This window comes from Lepus europaeus, chromosome 13, assembly GCF_033115175.1.
Source record: "Lepus europaeus isolate LE1 chromosome 13, mLepTim1.pri, whole genome shotgun sequence".
Classification (NCBI taxonomy): domain Eukaryota; kingdom Metazoa; phylum Chordata; class Mammalia; order Lagomorpha; family Leporidae; genus Lepus; species Lepus europaeus.
Genome location: NC_084839.1, coordinates 10,378,548 through 10,399,328, shown reverse-complemented (window position 1 = coordinate 10,399,328; position 20,781 = coordinate 10,378,548).

Sequence of the window (20,781 nt, the reverse complement as noted above, 5' to 3'; positions counted from 1 at the left end):
AATCAATATTTAATACATAAGTTATTGTTATTAGATGAATGTTTTCCATGGCTGAAATGTATAGTACACTGTTTTATTCATTTCCTGTGAAATATTTTGTTATATTTTAAATGCCATTTAACAGATAATGATTTTACTATCTGTTAGCCTTCCTTAGTCCTGCATTAAAAATATTGTATTTATTTGTCAGGCAAGGAGATAGACAGAGGTTATCTGTTGACTCATTCTCCAAGAGCCTGTAAAAGCCAAATGCCAAAGTTAGGAGTTAGGAACTCAAGGCAATCTTCCACATGAGTGACAGGAACCCAGCAACTTAGGCAATCACTGTTGCCTCCTAGGGAAGCTGCAATGAGGAGCCAGAGATGGGACTAGAACTTGAGTACTCCCATGTAGGATGCAAGTATCTTTTTTTCTTTTTTTAGTTTTTTTTTTTTATTCCCCCCCGAAAGAAATCTTTTTTTTTTAATTAAAGAATACAAAGTTCATACATTCCCTAAGTACAACTTTAGGAATACAGTGATTGTTCCTACCATACCTGCCCTTCCACCCACTCTCCCACCCCTCCCGCTACTCCTGCTCCCATTCCCAGTCCCATTATCCACTAAGATCCATTTTTCATTAACTTTAAACACAGACAAAGCTGTTCATAGTCACTGCATCATGAAGTTAATTTCACTTCTTTTTTAGGGGGAGGGAAACTTAATTAACTTTAAATAAGCACCTAAGAATGATACATCTTTTGCAAGCACTTAGACATAGTTATAATACAACTATTTTGTGGACAGTGATCCTACATAGGAAATTAGTGCACAGTGATTCTTATTGTTAATTTAGCAATTAACACTCTTATGTATGAAGTCAGGTATCATCCGAGGTCCTTGACATGAGCTACCTAGGCTATGGAAACCTTTTGAATCCACAAACTCTGTCAGTATTTACAAGGCCATAAGCAAAGTGGAAGTTCTCGCCTCCCTTAAGAGAAAAGTACGTCCTTCTTTGATGACCATTACTTTGGAAAGAAGCAGATGCCAGCATTTTAACCAGTGTCTTAACCACTAGGCTAATCACTTGCCTCGAGTTCTGTTTTTTTTTTATTTCTACTTCTGTTTCTGCCCCAACGTTTCCCAGGTTGTGTGCAATTTATTCTACCTAATCCAAGAGTGTTAAGTGTACAATCTAAGCAGCTTCTTCAGAATTACCTCCCAAACCATTTTGAACTCCTTTAATCAGGACTAATCATTCCCCAAGCACATAGTTGAACTGTTATCTGTCATATCTTTATCATTTCTTTGTGAAATCTCTGCATGTCTCTAAGTTGTTTTATTCCATGTTTCCTGGATCTCATATTTTCCTTAGTTTGATTTTATTTCTCCTTTTAGAAGAGATGGAGCATAACATCTGGAAATTTCCGGAAGAAAAAAAGTGAAAATATGTGACATACCTATACAATGCAATATTACTGAGCTATAAGAAAGAATGAAATCTGGACACTTGCAGCCACATGAATGGAAATTGTAGATCATTATGCTAAATGAATTAAGCCAGACACAGAAAGACATGTTCTTTCTCACAGGTAGATAGTTTTTAAAAGAGAGAAATCTACATATATATAATTATTATGAATCTGAAAGTCCTTTTTAAATTTCCCTTTTTTAATTTGAAAAGTAGGGAGATAGATACATATTGATAGAGATAGAGAGAATGCTTCCAACCCTTGTTTCACTCTCCAAATGCCAATAACAGATGGAACAGGACCAGGCTGAAGGTGGGAGAATGGAACTCAAATGAAGTCTTCCCCATGGGGGCCAGGATCCTAAGTATTTGAGCCAGAACCTGTTGACACTCAGGGTGCGCATTTACCAGGAACCTGAAATTGGGAGTGGAAGTGGGATTTATTTTTTTTTTTTTTTTTTTTTTTTTTTTTTTTTTTGACAGGCAGAGTGGACAGTGAGAGAGAGAGACAGAGAGAAAGGTCTTCCTTTTTGCCGTTGGTTCACCCTCCAATGGCCGCCGCGGTAGCGCGCTGCGGCCGGCGCACCGCGCTGTTCCGATGGCAGGAGCCAGGTGCTTCTCCTGGTCTCCCATGGGGTGCAGGACCCAAGCACTTGGGCCATCCTCCACTGCACTCCCTAGCCACAGCAGAGAGCTGGCCTGGAAGAGGGGCAACCGGGACAGGATCGGTGCCCCGACCGGGACTAGAACCCGGTGTGCCGGCGCCGCAAGGCGGAGGATTAGCCTAGTGAGCCACGGCGCCGGCCGGAAGTGGGATTTAAACCAAGGCACTCGGCTATGAAAGATGAGTGTCCGGAACAGTATTCTTACTGCTGCATTGGATGCCCAAGCTTCAAAAAAATTAGTTATTTCTAGGAGTTGGCAAGTCTAGGAGAGGGGGATGATCTGATAGTGTTACTAAAACATATTCACGTGAAGGCAATGGGTGCTGGAGTTCCTCAGATCAGCTGGGTAACTATAGTTCACCACAAAGAAGCAGAAAGTTAATTGCCTGGTATGATTGGTTTATGCTATATACATCTTTTGATGTATTGCACTGCATCCTATAAAACATACAGGTATTTTCTGTTCATTAAGCACATTACAATAATAAATTAATCATTTAACACAAAGGAAAAGACTTTATAACACAGTGAGGGAGAATGGGATCTGGGTATAACTGATTCTTTCACAGATTCCCTAACATAGACTCCTTCTTCAGTGACACTTTTGCTCATGTCATTGGGAAGATATTTTTGAAGATATTTTAAATGTTTATAAATAGATGTTGCAGTCTGCTTTCTCTGTTGTCCATTGTGAGTTAGGTTCTTTAAATCAGCTGTTCATTTCTGTGTTTTTCTGCATCCTACACAGTTTTCCCCTCCCTTCTATTTTTCTTTGTGAATTTTCTCCTCTGACTTCAAAAACAAAACAAAACAAAACAAACAAAAAAAAAAAAAAACAGAAATTCCTCCCTTTACTGCCATTACAGTAGGAATTGAGTCTCCAAAATTTATCAACAAAGTTGTGCAAAATAAGTAGGTATAGTCCAAGACAAGGCAAATATTACCAGGAAATGTGTTAATCAGCTAACCCCAGGGATATGTAAAATGATTAAGTTTTCCTCTTCTGGTTTCCTTGACCAAACAGAAATAGTGATGATTACATATAGAACATGCAATGTAATGTGTAATGTGTAGGCATGTACATGGATACACACACACACACACACATATATACATATATATTCACAGATCACTGCTATTTCCAGTTTTTTCTCAGTCTGCATTACAGTGCTAGAGAATGTCGGGCCCGTGGGAAGTGGCCTAAGAAATAATCTGGTCTATCCCTGCCAAGGTAACCACATTCGGGACTCAGAATTCCATAAATCTAGAGAGACTGATTTTTAAATTGATAATTTTGTATGAATTATGTTGCAAATATCCAGTTAAAAAGGTTCCCCAACCCTGAAATGGATAACAACTTATGTTCTGTAGCCATAAGATTTGACTGAACCCCAACCAATGCAGGCTGCATTGAGTTACAGCACCGGTAAGAAGTGTTTAGGAAAGCATATGCAAACGTGCATACCTAGTAGGTATGTTAGAGGATATTATTTGTATTTTTGGTGGTATTGGTAGTAGGAACATGGCTTTTCTTATTGATACTATATTATTATAAGTTATAGGACTAGCTTAGAGGTGACAACATTCAAAATGCAACTATAACAATCTGGTACTCTTGTGATTGCCATGATACCTCTGCATATTTTTGTGAAATTAATTAAGTTGTTATCATCATGAAAACTCAGTTTCTGCATCTATAAATTATAAAAAAAAAACAATTTCTACTTCTAGTACTCTTTTTTTATTTGTATGTATGCCATAAGTACAACATATAGTAATTATCCTAAGAAACACACCCTCCAACTCATTCCCCCCTACCCCCTGCTGCCTGATTCTTCCTCCCTCTCCTGTTTGGTCGGAGAAAGAAAAAGAAACAGAAAGAAAGAAAAAAAAAGAAAGAATGGAATAAAACATCTAAGGGAAATTTTTCTCAACAGTCTAAACAAGGACTCTTCTTTGTTATAGCTTCTTGAAGGTGATTCTGCTTTTTTTCTTCTTTCCTTTCTCGTTTCCCTTCCTTCCTCCTTTTCTTTCCTTTTTGAAATTTAATTGTCTTTAAAAAAGAACAAGGATGATAGATCTTTTGTGAGTTCTTAGACATAACCTAACTTATGAGACATGGTAATATCCTACATTTAATACACTAAAAGGAAGTGGTTCTTGAGAACAAGTTTCACTATTAAGTCTGAGGATACAACTCTTTGGGACAGAGGTCCTGCATGAGAAGTTAGTGCACAGTAACTCTTGCTGTTTATTCAACAAATAAAACTCTTATATATGACATCAGTGATCACCCAAGACTCTTGACATGAGCTGCTCAGCTATGGAATCCTTTTGGATCCACTAGTTTGACAAGGCCATAAGCAAAGTGGAAGTTCTCTCCTCCCTTCAGAGAAAAATACCTCCTTCTTTGGTGACATCTTCTTTTCACTGGGGTCTCATCCACAGGGGTCCTTTATGTAGGACATTTTTTCCATAGGGTCCTGGCTTTCCATGCCTGAAATGTCCCCCTGGGCTTTCCAGCCAGACTGCAATGTCTTAAGTGCTGATTCTAAGGTCAGAGTGCTACTTAAGGTGATTGTCATTCTAGGAGTCTGCTGTATGAACTGCTTCCCATGTTGGAGCCTTCATTCTTTTTTAATTCTGTTATTGTTTCCAAACACTTAGTTCTACTTATATGATCACTTTAACTCTTGATCATATCCATATGGCCACTTTACCACTTATTCCTATCTGTTTCTTTATTACACTTAAGCTGCTATTTTTATCAGCCAGCTTAAGGGATTTTGGGTTCTAATGGCTAGTTGTTAAGTTGTACCCTTAGAACTAAGTGCATATGAATGTATGTAGGATTATATTTCTTTGCAGTTGTGAACTTCATACATTTCACAACTACAACTTTATGATCTTGCTGATTCTTCCCACTGTGCCTCCCTCACTCCAATCCCCTTTTCTCTTTCTTATTCTCATTCCTATTCTTTACTAAACTCTATTTTCAATTAAATTTATACATACATGATTAACTCTATTTTAACTATAGTGTTCAATGAATCATATGAAAAAGATAAGGAAATTACTATGAAGGAAAAGAATGGAAAATGTATAAAAATATAGAATAAGAAGCTGTTCCACAACAATCAAGAGAAGGGCTGTTCATAATCATTGCTCCTCAATTTCATTTCTACACATTATATTTATGTGTTCTATTAGTTCTCATATTACAAGGAGAACATATAGAATTTTAACTTCAGGACTGACTTATTTCACTAAGTATGATGTTTTCCCATTTCATCCATTTTGTTGTACATGACTGGATTTTTTTTTGTTTTTGTTTTTTGTTGTTTTTGTTTTTGTTTTTTTTTAATGCTGTGTAGTATTCCATGGTGTACGTATCACAAAATTTCTTCATCCAGTCTTCAGTTGACAGGCATTTGGGTTGATTTCATGTCTTTGCTATTTGAATTGAGCTGTGATAAACATGGATAGCATTCTCACATGTTGATTTCATTTCCCTTGGGTAGATTCCCAGGAGTGGGATGGCAGAGTCATATGGTCTTTATTTAGACCTCAGAGATATCTTCACACTGTCTTCCATTATCAGTTTACATTCCCACAAACAGTGGATTAGGGTACCTTTTCTCCACATCTTTGCCAGAATTTATTGTTTGTTGATTTCTGTATGAAAGCCATTCTAACAGGGGTGAGGTCAAACTTCATTGTGGTTTTGATCTGCATTTCTCTGAGGGCTAATGACCCTGAGCATTTTTTCATGAATCACTTGGCGATTTGGATTTGCTCATTTGAAAAATGTGTGTTTAAGTCCTCTGCCCATTTTTAACTGGATTGTTTGTTGTTGTTGAGTTTCTTGATCTCTTCATATAATCAACTTATTAAACCTTTATCAGTTGTATAGTTCGCAAATATTTTCTCCCATTGTGTCTTCACTTTCCTGAGTGATTTTTTGCAGGGCAGAGCTTTTCAGTTTGATGTGATCCCACTTGCTAATTTTGGCTTTGATTGCTTGTGCCCCTAGGGTCTTTTCCAAGAACTCTTTGTAGCTGGCGCTGTGGCTTAATAGGCTAATCCTCCACCTTGCGGCACCGGCACACTGGGTTCTAGTCCTGGTTGGGGCACCGGACTCTATCCCAGTTGCCCCTCTTCCAGGCCAGCTCTCTGCTATGGCCCAGGAAGGCAGTGGAGGATGGCCCAAATCCTTGGGCCCTGCACCCCATGAGAGACCAGGAGAAGCACCTGGCTCCTGGCTTTGGATCAGCGTGATGCGCAGGCCGCAGCAGCCATTGGAGGGTGAACCAACGCCAAAAGGAAGACCTTTCTCTCTGTCTCTCTCTCTCACTATCCACTCTGCCTGTAAAAAAAAAAAAAAAAGACCCTCTTTGTGTGTGCCAACATCTTGCAGACTTTCCTCAATGTTCTCTAATAATTTGATGGTATCTGTTCATAGATTTAGGTCTTTATTCCATTTTGAGTGGATTTTGGTGTAAGGTGTTGAGTAAAGGTCTTTTTTTATGATTCTGCATGTGGAGATACAGTTTTCCCAGCACCATTTGTTGAAGAGAATGTCCTTGCTCCAGGGATTGATTTTAGCTCCTTTGTTGAGATGTTAGTTGCAGATGCTTGGATTGATTTTGGGTGTTTCTATTCTGTTCCATCCATCCATCTATCCATCTATTTTTGAACCAGTACCAGGCTGCTTTGATTATAACTGCCCTGTAGTATGTCTTGAAATCTGGTATTGTGATGCCTCTGGCTTTGTTTTTGTTGTATAAGATTGCTTTAGCTATTTTGGGTCTCCTGTGTTTCCATATGAATTTTAAGATCATTTTTTCTACATCTTAAAAGTAAGCCTTTGGCATTTTGATTGATATCATATTGAACCTGTAAATTGCTTTTGGAAGTATGACTCTTTTGTTGATATTGATTCTTCAAATCCATGAATATGGAAATTTTTTCCATCTTTTTGTATCTTCCTCTATTTCTTTCTTTAATGTTTTGTAATTCTCATCATAGAGATTTTTGACCTCCTTGACTGAATTTATTCCAAGGTATTTGATTTTTTTTTTTTTGGTAGCTATTGTGAATGGGATTGATCTTAGAAGCTCTTTCTCAACTGTGGCATTGTCTGTGTATACAAAAGCTGTTGATTTTTGTGTGTTGATTTTATATCCTGCTATATTTCCAAACTCTTCTATGAGTTACAATGGTTTCTTAGTGGAGTCTTTTGGATCCTCTATGTATAGGATTATATCACCTGCAAATAGGGATAGTTTGACTTCTTCCTTCCTGATTTGTACCCCTTTTATATCTTTTTCGTGTCTAATGGCTTAGAACTTCCAGGACTTTATTGAAAAGCAGTGGTGAGAGTGGGCAACCTTTTCTGGTTCCGGATTTCAGTGGGATCACTTCCAACTTTTCCCGATTCAGTAAGATGCTGGCCATGGGTTTGTCATAAATTACCTTGATTGTGTTGAGAAATGTTCCTTCTATTTCCAATTTGCTTAATGTTTTCATCATGAAAGGGTGTTGTATTTTGTCAAATGCTTTCTCTGTGTCTATTGAAATAATCATATGTTTTTTGTTCTTCAATTTGTTAATGTGATGTATCACATTGATTGATTTGCAAATGTTGAAACACCCCTGCATATCAGGAATAAATCCTATTTGGTTCAGGTGGACGATCTTTCTGATGTGTTATTGGATATGATTGGCTAGCATTTTCTTGAGGATTTTTCTGCCTGTGTTCATTAGAGAGATTGGTCTGTAGTTCTATTTCTCTGTTGTATCTTTTTCAGGTTTAAGAATTAAGGTAATGCTAGCTTCATAGAAAGAATTTGGGAGGATTCCCTCTTTTTCGATTGTTCTGAATAGCTTGAGAAGAATTGGAGTTAGTTCTTCTTTAAATGTTTGTTAGAATTTAGTGGTGAAGCCATCTGGTCCTGGGCTTTTCTATATTGGGAGGGTCTTTATTACTGATTTCAGTTCTGTCTTGCTTATTTGTCTATTTAGGTTTTCTAAGTCTTCATGATTCAATTTAGGTATGTCATATGTGCCCAAGGATCTATCCATTTCTTCTAGGCTTTCTGTTTTGCTGGCGTACAACTCTTTGTAGTAATTTCTGATGATTCTTTTTTGTATTTCTGTGATGTCTGTTGTTCTGTTGTTACATTAACTTTCATGTCTGATTTTATTAACTTGGGTCTTCCCCCTCCTTGATCTGGTTAGTTGGGCCAATTTTGTATCAATTTTATTTCTTTTTTTTTCCAAAAACTAGCTCTTTGTTTTGCTGATCTTCTGTATTATTTTATTGGTTTTAATTTTATTGATTTATTCTCTAAATTTATTTATTTATTTTCTCCTACTAGTTTGGGTTTGGTGTGCTGTTATTTTTCTAGGTCCTTGAGATACAATGATAGCTTATTTATTTGGTGCCCTTCTAATTCCTTCATGTAGGCTCCAATTGCTATAAACTCCCTCTTTACACTGCTTTTGCTGTATCCCATAAGTTTTCATATGTTGTATTGTCATCTTAATTTTTTCCAGAAATTTTTTGATTTCTTTTTTTTTTTAACTTTTATTTAATGAATATAAATTTCCAGTATACAGCTTATGGATTACAATGGCTTCCCCTTCCCATAATTTCCCTCCCACCCGCAACCCTCCCCTCTCCCGCTCCCTCTCCCTTTCCATTCACATCAAGATTCATTTTCAATTCTATTTATATACAGAAGATCAATTTTTCTCTTTTGATTTCTTCTATGACCCATTTTGTTATGAGAATATTCATGGTATGTTTTTGATTTTTTTTTTGAATTTGCTGAGACTTGCTTTATGGCCTAGCATGTGATCAACACTCAAGAAAGTTCCATGCACTGGTGAGAAGAATTGTGTATTATTTGGATGTAAGGTGATAAGTTTTGAAGATATCTGTAGATATATTTTAGGTCCATTCAGTCTATAGTATCAAGTAACTCTATTGTTTCTTTGTTAATTTTTTGTCTGGCTGATCTGTCTATTGCTGAAAGTGTTGTATTTGAGTCTATGTCTCCCGTTAAATACATTAACTTTTCTTTTAAATACTCAAGTGACCTGTAATTAGGTGCATATACATTTATAATAGTCACATGATCCCTTAATCATTATATAGTGGCCTTCTTTGTCTCTTTTAGTAGTTTTTGTGCTGGGGCTGGTGCTGTGGTGCAGTGGGTTTATGCCCTGGCTTGAAGAGCTGGCATCCCATGTAGGTGCTGGGTCAAGACCTGGCTGCTCCTCTTCTGGTCCAGCTTCCTGCTGTGGCCTGGAAGTGCAGTGGAGGATGGCCCAGGTCCTTGGGCCCCTGCAACCATGTGGGAGACCCGGAGGAGGTTCTTGGCTCCTGGTTTAGGTGGAGGGTGAAGTGACCCCTGCTATTGCTTGGCACAGGCACGGGAGGCAGGAGCAGCCACCACCTGGTCTGCTGGGGCCAGCATTCTCTCTGCATCAGAACCTCTGCGGTTTTTTTGTTCGTTTGTTTTGTTTTTCCTTATTTGCTCTTTCAGCACAAATCTGCACTGTTTCTGCTGTTTTCACTGGGTTTCCCACAGTGAACTCCCAATGGCTTTATCTCGGGCATGTAGTTTTTACCCTTTTTTAATGTTAATTTTGCCCTTTGTAATTTGGGCTGTCCTGTCACTATTCCACCATCTTGCTCTAGTACTCTTTTTTTTTTTTTTTTTTTTTTTTTTTTTTTTCTGGACCAGCAGAGTGGACAGTGAGAGAGAGAGAGACAGAGAGAAAGGTCTTCCTTTTTTCCTTTTTCTGATGGTTTACCCCCCAATGGCCGCTGCAGCTGGCGTGTTGCAGCCAGCGCACCACGCTGATCTGAAGCCAGGAGCCAGGTGCTTCTCCTGGTCTCCCATGCGGGTGCAAGGCCCAAGGACCTGGGCCATCCTCCACTGTACTCCCGGGCCACAGCAGGGAGCTGGACTGGAAGAGGAGCAACTGGGACAGAATCCGGCATCCCGACCGGGACTAGAACCTGGTGTGCTGACGCCACAAGCGGAAGATTAGCCAAGTGACCTGCGGCACCGGCCGCTCTAGTGCTCTTATGAATATCAGATGCTATAATATAAATGAAGGGTTCAACAGAGTTGATGACAACATTTTTACATTTGTGGCAACTCTAAAGGAAACTTGACATTAATAAATGTCTCTACCCACAATGCAAGTTAATCCATTCCACACTGAGATTTTAAAATCATGCACTTAGTTCAAGAGTCAGAGTTTCCAGTTTCCCTTCATTCCTGTTCCAGAGATTTCTCTCTTCTTTTGTTTTTCTAAAATATGATAACTATAGAATAGTTTAATTTATATTCTCAACAGGAAAGTAGCAAAGGTGTCAAAACAAATTGTCAATATACAAAGGGTGCTTGCCAATGAAGAGAGATTAGACACATTTTAGGACCTGGTCAATTCATGAAAAGAGTACCTCATTCTTGGGATACAAAATTTTCTCAGTGCAAGTGGATTATGGACAGTCATGCTTCATATCTGTATATGGGACACAGAGGAAGTGAACTCAAATAGAAACCTTAATCCTAGGATGTTGTGCTCTTTGAGAAAAATATGATGTTGGTATAAGGCCTTCACCAAATGCAGTTTGAGAGTGGAGAAAGGACACAGCACTTCTGGGTGGCTCAGGGAGGTACTGAATTTGAACTAGGAGTCTGAGGAAGGGTGGGTTTCTGAAGGCAGACACAGAATTGGTCCTCTCCATGTTGGGGAGAGGATGTTTGGTAATGTGAAGTGCTAGGGGATGCAATGCGTAGAAGGGATGGGCATGATTTTTCAGGCCTGTGCCAAGCACATTTACTTCTCTGCAGTTTTGAGTCAGTTCTTCATGCAACCCAAGGGCAAGTATTCTATTTCCAATTGTGGCATAATTTTAAGTCAGATTTTAGATGGTCTGGAACTTCAAAACCAGCTAAGGAGAAGAGAAAGGAACCTATGCTATAAGCTATGGACACAGTTAAATGATTTTAAGCAGAATAGGAAGAAGTCTTTCACTTGAAGAAGCATGACCTACCAGCCCAAATGCGGGGGGATTATATGAAAAAGAGGAGGTAAGAGGCAGGAAGGGGTTGACTGCAACAGTTTAGGAAAGTTTGATGACAGTCAAGACTTGGAAGAGATGAGTTCAACAGTAATACAAGCTTGGTTGATAAAGGAACACTGAACATAGAGAGTATCTAGGATCCATAAGATCACAATCAAAAAATATTTTATTGTGACTGACAGGCCAGATGAAGGAAAGAACCAAATAAGGATGACTATGTTGGAGATCAAATGACTGAAAAAGGTGCTGTCACTGTCATAACCTAGAAAATTGCATTTTATAAAGTGTATGATTCCTGGCATTTTGTCCATCTAGGTATTCTTCTTCCTCCAAACATGAAAGCGCCACTTTCAGTGTACTCATGGACTTTAAACAATTAATAGCACATTTATTAAGATATAATTCCCATCATCAAAGTCACTGTTTTAAAGCATGCAATTCAGAGGTTTTATATTTATTATCTCATGGAATCTTCACAACTTTGTGACATAAGTATCGCTATAATCCACACTACTGAGATGATGAAACTGAGTGTAAGAAAGGAGTTTGCAACCCTTTTAATAGGACCACAAATGTAAAATACCAAACACAATAATTCAACAAAGTAATCCTCAATGCATGCAAATTATGTATCCCTTTATTCAGTCATTAAGAGTCAATTTGGATATTGTCATAACATATTCATCATTGCATTATTCAGTATTGACCTAGTCACTGTTCAGGTGCAGACATATGTGAGATGTAAGATTTATAGGGATGATTAACTATTGCAGTTGTCCTCAAAGATGCTCTCACATGCCTGGGATGAAGAATCAGACAATAGGTGTGTATGTGACAAATGTTTACCTACAATTTATCATGATGGCTTATCTGCATCCCACAAAAAGCCCGAGTGAAGGAAAGCAAAACGAAATCAACATCTCAGGAAAAAAATTATTATTTAAAACTTGCACTCTGCCAAGCATAGACAAATAAAAGAAGCAAAGCACTGATTACCCATGGGGCTTCCCAACTCAGCAGAGAGAAACCACATAGGATGACAATCAATCCAAGGAATAATTCCTTCTTCCTAGGAGACATAGGAGCCCGGCTAAGAACAAATAGTCTCCAGCTGGGTCTAAGAAGAATGATTCCAGTGTTAGCCCTTAAACAATGACAGGAGCAAAGGGTGCACTCAAGATAGAAACGCATTTAATTTTATTCATGTCACACAAATGTATAAGAATATAAAATTTATGATAAGCATGGGGAATGACGAGAATATCAAAGATGAATAAGCTACTTCTACACAAGAGGAGCTCACCACCCAACAGGACAGAAATAATCACAGAGACTGAGACAAGGCTGATGAGTTCTCGAGAACAAATCAACACACAGGAGGGAAGAGGGTCCTGGCTGGGAATGTGGCCCTGTAGGTGGGTCCTGCTCAACACAATATTGAATAGTGTAATAAAGGCTCTTGAGAGATACTCAGTGCCCAAATCAGCAGGGAACAATGCCAATACAAAATGAGCAAAGGAGAGCAGGAGTAAATGCCTGCAGTGGGCTGGGACAAAGACCAAAGAAAGCATGTTGGGAACAAAGTGAGAAAACACTGAGTAATTGTTGCCAAGAGAGAAGGAGTCGTGGCTGACTGTTACTGATTAATGAGTTGTGGGGCGCAGATCATGTTTCTGTCTAAGTCAAGAGTCCAGGCAGACATGGCACTAGTGGCAGTGTTCTCTGAAGGGTCTGGTCAAATAGGAAAACTGTGGACACAGGAAAACTTTATGTGTGCATTTTGGTCTTTGAAAATTGAATCAGTGTCTTTTAGATGGTGAATGGGGGCAGAAAAGGACATTTTGTGCAGAGGACACAGCGTGAGCAAAGACACAGGGGTGTGTGTATGGAAGCTCCCCTGGAGTGCTGAGAGAAGATGAGTGTTCTGACATTTTCAGCATATTGCCTGTGTGGGAAGAGACAGTGGGATGTGCAGATTACAGAGAATTCCAACATCTCTAAATAGATCTGAAGAGGGAAGAGGGCTTTGTTGCAGAAATAGTGCAAAGGATTTTTTTCTTAATTTTCAAGTTAGACCTATTTTACCCTTAGGTCTTAACAGGAATATTCATTTTAACAAATTGAGAGAACTTTATTTTCAAAAGGATTTACCAGTGTTTTGATGGTTACGTCTATGTGTTTTCTCAGTCTGCTGAGGTTGTTATAATATCTTAGACTGGATAGCTTATAAACAGCACGCATGGATTTCTTTGGGTTTTGGAGACTGGAAGATTTAAGATTAAAGTCAAGCCAGATTTGATGTCTGATGAAGGCTCATTTTCTCTTAGATAGCTCCTTGTAGCTGAGTGTTCACATGGAAGAAGGGCAAACAGGGCACCCTTGGACTTTTTTTTTTTTTTTTTTTACAAGGGCTTACTTATCACGTTCTGCCCTCATGGCCTATTGCCTCCAAAAGGACACATCTCCTATCATCACCATTAAAGGTAGGATTTCAATAATGAATTTTCAAGGAGAACCATCACTCAGAAGAGAGCAGATGTCATTTTGACTTAGCCATGGTGTGCCCAGGTATTTGGTCAAACATCATCCTGGGTACTTCCATGAAGGTGCTTTTGGGTGATTAGCACATTTACATTGTTACACTGAGTAAAGCAGATCGAGTCCCTTTGGTGGGCCTTATCACACCAGCCGAAGTTCTTCAGTGCAACAAAACTTCTTATCCTCCATTGAGAGGAAAATTCCTCCTGCCTGATGACTTCATGTAGATCCATTAGGTTTTTCTAGCTCCAAATACAAATAGAAGCTTCAGCACTTCTTAAAGGTCAAGATTGTAGCTTTGGGAAGAGAACTGTACTCCTAGGTCTCTAGTCTGAAATTCTTGCAAGTCTAGAGACTTGTCAGACTCCATAGCCATTTGAACTACTTCCTTATAATCTTTCTCTCTCTCTCTTTTTCTCTCTCCCTCCCTCCTTCTGACCCTTCCTCTCCTCCCTTTTTCCTAAGGATTTCTGGAGAACCTAAACTACTACAAATGGGGAAAACTTCTTTGCTAATCACTACCCAAATATTCTTTATTCAGTTTAACAGATTTATGCTTTGTAAACACCCCTATATTTCAAAAGGTCCAACCCAAGATGTGCAGCAAGAAGTGATCAGAAGAATTTAAGATGATATGAAAGTATTCCTGCCAAATGATCTACATTTGGGTATAATTATTATCTCTTTGTCTACATTAACACACACCGATACACAGTGTAGCCTAGAGAAAATTGTTCAGCAATTTCAGTATCACAGGCTCACAGATATCTATATAAATTTCTGCTTCATTTCTATGACTTGCATAATCAGGGCCAATGACTTAACTTCATAAATCTCTATTTCTTGGCAAAAGTGGAACAATACAAGATCTAATTCATCAATGAGGATGACATACATTATACAAAATACCTGTCATGAAAACAACTAAAATACTCTGTGCCTTGCTCTAGTCTAGCAAGTGTGAGTGCGTGTTGGTTCTCTATCCTATTTCCTCTCTCATGGAGAATGACACATAAAACTTGGAGAAGATTCATGATGTAAACCTTTGACATTCATCTGTGTTCTGAGCACACAAAAAATTCAGTTATTTCTGGGTCCATAGTTACTGGAAGAATTGATAAGAAACTTCCATTATCTTTGGATGGATTTTTAATGCACAATGTAGTTGTCCTTCATCAAATAGATGGCTATACCCCTAAAACAGTTTTGTTTAATTTTTAGTATGTAGAAGGTCATTCAGATAATGAAATCTCAAGAAAAATAAACTTGAGAAATCATAAAAATCTGTTCCTTCAGAGCTGGGACTATGGTTACACAGACATACTTTCATAAACATTAACAAACACCCATAAATATGTTTTATGAGCTTTCATGAAAAGCCTTCTTCAGGGTTTTTGCAAAGTCACCTGGTTAATCTAAGTTAATCTTAATGCAAAAAAACTCCTGTAAGCTATTTAACTGCTGACCTCAGAAACAAGGCAGTATATAAGCCTCTGGCAGTCCATTGTAGACTTGAAATATATTAAAGGTCTTTGTATCTTGTTCCCATCAGCACACTGCATGCTTTAAGCTAAGTTGACTGAACCCTGCTGTGTGTACATGCGTAATGTGTGCACAGTAGTATTTTTTTCCTTTCTTTTCAATTAATAATGATTATCCAAGCTATTAAAATGCACTTAATCTGCTAAATTTCAGCATCACACGCCATTAAAATTGGAAAGAACAATAAGGGCCATCTGGCCTAAAACCCTATTAATATTAGAATATTAATTTTCTAGCAACCTTCTTGTGAGTTGAATGCATCATCCCAAAAGATATGTGGAAATCCTGACAGTACTCGTGAATGTGACCTTCTTTGGAAATAGGGCCATCATAGATGCAGTAGTTAAAATGAGATTATTCTGGAGTAGGATGGGCTCTTAATCCAATATGACTTGCATGTTTAGACAAACACATTATGTGAGCGCAGATACACACAGGGCGAAGAATGCACATGAAGACAGAGACATAGGGAAAAGACAGCCACGGAACAACAGCGGCAGAGATTGTTGTGAGGCAGCTGCCAAATAAGGAATGCCAGGGATCTCTGATAACAACTGGAAACTAGGACAGAGGCATGGCCTGCCTAGATTTCAGAACTGGGAATAAATCTTTTTTTTTTTTTCTATTCTAAACCACCCACCTGTGTTACTTTATTACAGCAGCCCTAGGAAACTAACACAATATCACAATAGAAAACAGTGGATAGTGGATTCTAACTTGAACTCACGCCATATATCCCAGGTCTCCTACTCTTTGTTTCTCACTCTGCAGATTTTTTGTTTTTTAAGCTTGGGAAAACATGCAATTCTAACAGTGGAATTTTGAATAGCAGTTATGTAATAAAATAGGAGACTGAAGATGTAGATTAGAAAACATTGTTCATATCAAGAAATGGGAGGAGATATTGAAATCATGACAGGTGACACCTCATACTTCCACACCAGCAGGTCCTTGATATTGCCACTGTGCACTACTTTAAATTATCTTAAATCACATAATTTTTCTAGGCCTGATTTGATGCTCCAATGAAAGACAGAAAATGTAGGGATTTTCAAGCTGGACAACAACTGTGTATAAACCATTCTGAAGCCAATATATCAATGATCTCATGCATAGAAGCTACCATCAGTCTAGACTGCCACCCCTTGGAATGGGCTTTGGGGAAGTTGCTTAAATCATTTAACTTCATTTTTCACATCTGTAAAATAGTAGTAGCTTCCATAAAAATTTATAGTTAGACTTGGTAATGTAATGCCCACAGAGTGACTAGTTCTATTCCTCTCTTACAGCATTCCATCTATAAAAGATCCTAAGAGAAGGAGTATTGAGAAGGAAGAAGAACCATGATGAAGAATTGAGGGATCATGTGGGTGAGGTGAAGTGGGGGGGGGGGGGAGGAAAGGAGACCCATGAAGAGCTTTATTGAAATTGCAAACAATAGCTCCTTTAAAAGTGCTTATATTCTGCTATGATGGAAAATGACTTGTCCCCTCCAAAACTCATGTTGAAAATTTATTCCTAATATAACAGTGTAGAGAACTGGGAGGACTTGAAGACCTGATAGGCCTCGTTGGGTCATTAGGAGGGACAAATGCAGCTCTGGCAGGCCCTGAGTGGCTACTGAAGAGCAGACTGTTACAAAGTGAAGCATCACCTCTGCTGCGGGCTCTTCTGCGTACTCTCATCTGTCCTCTAGGAATTGAAGCTGCAGGGCCCTCACCGGTGTGGGGCTCTTGGATTTCCCATGATTTAGAATTGTGAGCCAAAATGTATTCCCTTCCCTATAAATGAGCAGTCTCAGGTATCCTGTTGTAACATCAGGAAATGCACTAAGACCTCATCCCGACTTGCCGCCTTCCCTTCAGAGACGCCAATGAACTCTTACTTTTTGGGGTAAATATCTTTCAGCACCAATGTTCAGCTGAGGAGTTCAAAAAGTGAACAGCCTAGTTCCTCATTCTTTTTAAATGAACCTTCTCTGAGCCCAGCATAAATCATCAACCCTACAATCAATAAAAACCTTAAAGGTTAAATTCCATTTCCACAGATGATAGCCCATTTGATTATTAAATAACTGGCAATGATAGACAAGATCATGAATATCATACCACAGATGAGACAAGGACACAGGAACTCAAGGAGAAGGGAGTTTCCTGAGGCTACAATTCATGATCACAGAAGAATGCATTTCCATCAACCCCAGCGACTCTGCACATCCCAGAAAAGTGTCCCTCCCCCCTTTCCATTTCACTTATTTTTTTAACTTTTATATAATAAATATAAATTTCCAAAGTACAACTTTTGAATTATAGTGGCTTTTCCCCCCATAACCTCCCTCCCACCTGCAACCATCCCATCTTCCACTCCATCTTCCATCCCATTTTTCATCATGATTCATTTTCAATTGTCTTTATATACAGATCAACTCAGTATATACTAAGTAAACATTTCAACAGACTGCACCCACAAAGACACATGAAGTATAGAGTACTGTTTGGCTAGTAGTTTTACCGTTAATCCACATAGTACAACACATTAAGGACAGAAGTCCTACATGGAGAGCAGGTGAACAGTGACTCCTGTTGTTGATTTAACAATTGACACTCTTATTCATGACGTCAGTAATCACCCGAGACTCTTGTCACGAGCTGCCAAAGCTATGGAAGCCTCTTCAGTTCACAAACTGTGATCTTATTTAGACAGGGCCATATTCAAAGTGGAAGTTCTCTCTTCCCTTCAGAGAAAGGTTCTGCCTTCTTTGATGGCCTGTTCTTCCCGCTGGGATCTCACTCACAGAGATCTTTCATTTAGGTCATTTTTTTATTTAGTATCTACTCATTACTTACGATTCAGAAAAATCATTTTGCCTGGGGAGACTTTCATACAACCAATTGGCTTTGTTCTTGAAGCACTCACTACTTCGAGCACAAAGCTACCTCACTCGAATGAGAGGCTCCCCTCCTGGACAGATGATTCCTCCTGGACCAGGACAGCTGTCAGGAATGGAGCAGAGCGGAGAGTGTGGCAGGAAGAGCAGTCAGGGAGTCCTTTGCCGAAAGCAGAGGCTGAGGTGTAATTGTACACAGAGGGCTACACTTGCAGAAGCTTAGGGTTCAGGGTCACACCATCATGTCTCCTGGATCCATTCTTCATTCAACTGTTAGGGCTGAGAGCTTCCACAAATGTCTAACAACTTTAATACAGGTCTGCTGTCTTTCCCTTGTAGAACACCCTGGGATATTTTAAAAGAAAATTTTTATGCCTGAAGATGGTATTTGTATCAAATTCTTATTAAAGATAAATGGCCTGGCCCACTTTGGTGGGATGATAATAGCAATATGAGGTCTATCTCATCTACCATCTTAGCCTTACTACAACCCCGTGAGCTAGGAAGTGAACCTGGCCAGACCACAAGGGCTAAACCAGGGAAATGATGAATGGGAATAGCCCTTTAGACCCAGCCAAGGATAAGTAAACTCTTGAAAAATTCACTAACTGAAACAAAAAGTGATCCAGGAGACAGGAGAGTTAGAGCTGGGGTCTGGTCTTTCTGATCTTTCTCCTGATCTCCAACTTGAATTGTTTTAACAGGTTGGAGGATCGTAGAAATGTACCTGGTAGTGGACATGTCTTGGAGAGCCCAAACTGTAACAAATTAACAAAAAGAGACAGATTCATGCTTTTTTTCCATTTTAGAAGTCTATTTATTACTGTATCTTTGCATCTACTTAAATGCCCTGACAATGCAGTTTGCAAGAAGCTGGAGCCAAAGAGGAAAATAACAGCAGTGATTTTTAAAAGATATTAATCTTTTTATTCAACAGCTACCTAGATAAACCCAGGAAACAGCTCATGGAATGCCAGTCTCTTATAACAGCACAGGGTCAGCCCCTTGTCATTCTCTCTCAGCCTCTCTTGCTCTTTTGTCTTCTGTGTGGGATGACACAGCAAGCAGGCGCTCTCCAGGTGCGGGCCTCTCTATCTTTGATTTCTCAGCCTACAGAACTAAGAGAAATGAATTTCTATTTCTTTAAAATTATCGATCCTGTGGTATGCTGGTGTAGCAGCACAAAATGGAACTAGATAGAAGTAAATTAATGTCACAAAGCCAGTACTAGATGTGGTATTCTTGCCTGATAGTGACTGCTCACTATGCCCTCTGCCCGTAGGAGTACAAACGTCAATTTTTGATTGCCTAAAGCTGCAGTTTCCTTAGAAATATTTCTGCCAGTTGGTCCACCATGAACATCTCTGCACTGTTTGGTTCTCCAGAGGCAGACAATGTACTCTGCAGATCCACATCTCAGGTAGCACCGTGGGATACAATCCATTCAACAGGATGAAGACGGATGGCAGAGGCTGTTCTTGATCCAATTCTGTTGTTTCCATTCCAGATGCTACACACACTGGCAGGACTCTCTCTTGTTCTTGAGTTTTTCCGTTTGACTTGCTTTGGCCAATGGAAGAAAACCAAAATGACATTATAGTAGTTTTAAGCTTAGACCTCAGATTGTTCATGTTTCTACTTGTTCTTTTTGCCTTATCCTCGTCATGAGAACACAGCTGAGCCTGTGGTGATCAGAAAGATGACGACAGACTAGGAAGCAGCACCGTCGGCCAGTCCCAGGCTATTTCATCAGACACCAACTACCTACAGACACATGATTCCACCCAGGAGAGGCAGCAGGAAGCTCAGGTGAGTTGGGCCCCTGTCATCCAAATCCCACATAATCAGTCTCAAGAACTAAACAAATGCTTTTCCTTGCACGGTATATTCTGCGACGTGTACTCTGCTAAAAGGGAACAGATAGCAAACGTTTTCAGAAAATGGCCTGCTAATAAATTTTTTAGGCTTACAGACAGTACACTTTTTGTTACAGTTGTCCATCTTTGCCAATATAAAGAAAGCAGCTATTGAAAATACACTAAATAAATGATAGGTGTTGCTGGGTTCCAATAAAATTTTATATGTAAGAGAGATAATAGGCCAGATGCAGTCTGCCCCATAGTTTGTTGATGCTGTTTTATGGTATGTTGTACCGGTGCAGATGGCTACTCAGTTAAATATTTTCAAATCTTGGGGCCCGTATTCTGGTATAGTGGGTAAGGCCGCTGCCTGCAACACCAGTATCCCATATGGGCACCGGTTAAAGTCCTGGCTGCTCGACTTCTGATCCAGCTCCCTGCTAAGGTGCTTGGGAAAGCAGCAGAGGATAGCCTAAGTCCTTGGACCCCTGCACTATGTCAGAGACCCAGAGGAAGCTCTAGGCCCCTGGCTTCAGCCTGATTCAGCCTCTGCCATTCTGGGCATTTGGGGAGTGAACCAGTATATGGAAGATCTTTCTGTCTCTGTCTCTCCTTCTCTGCGTATAACTCTGCATTTCAAATAAATAACTAATTTTTTAAAAATATTTTCATAGCTCTACTTCATTTCCAGATATATGGCAAAATATCAAGTCAACATAATATAATAAT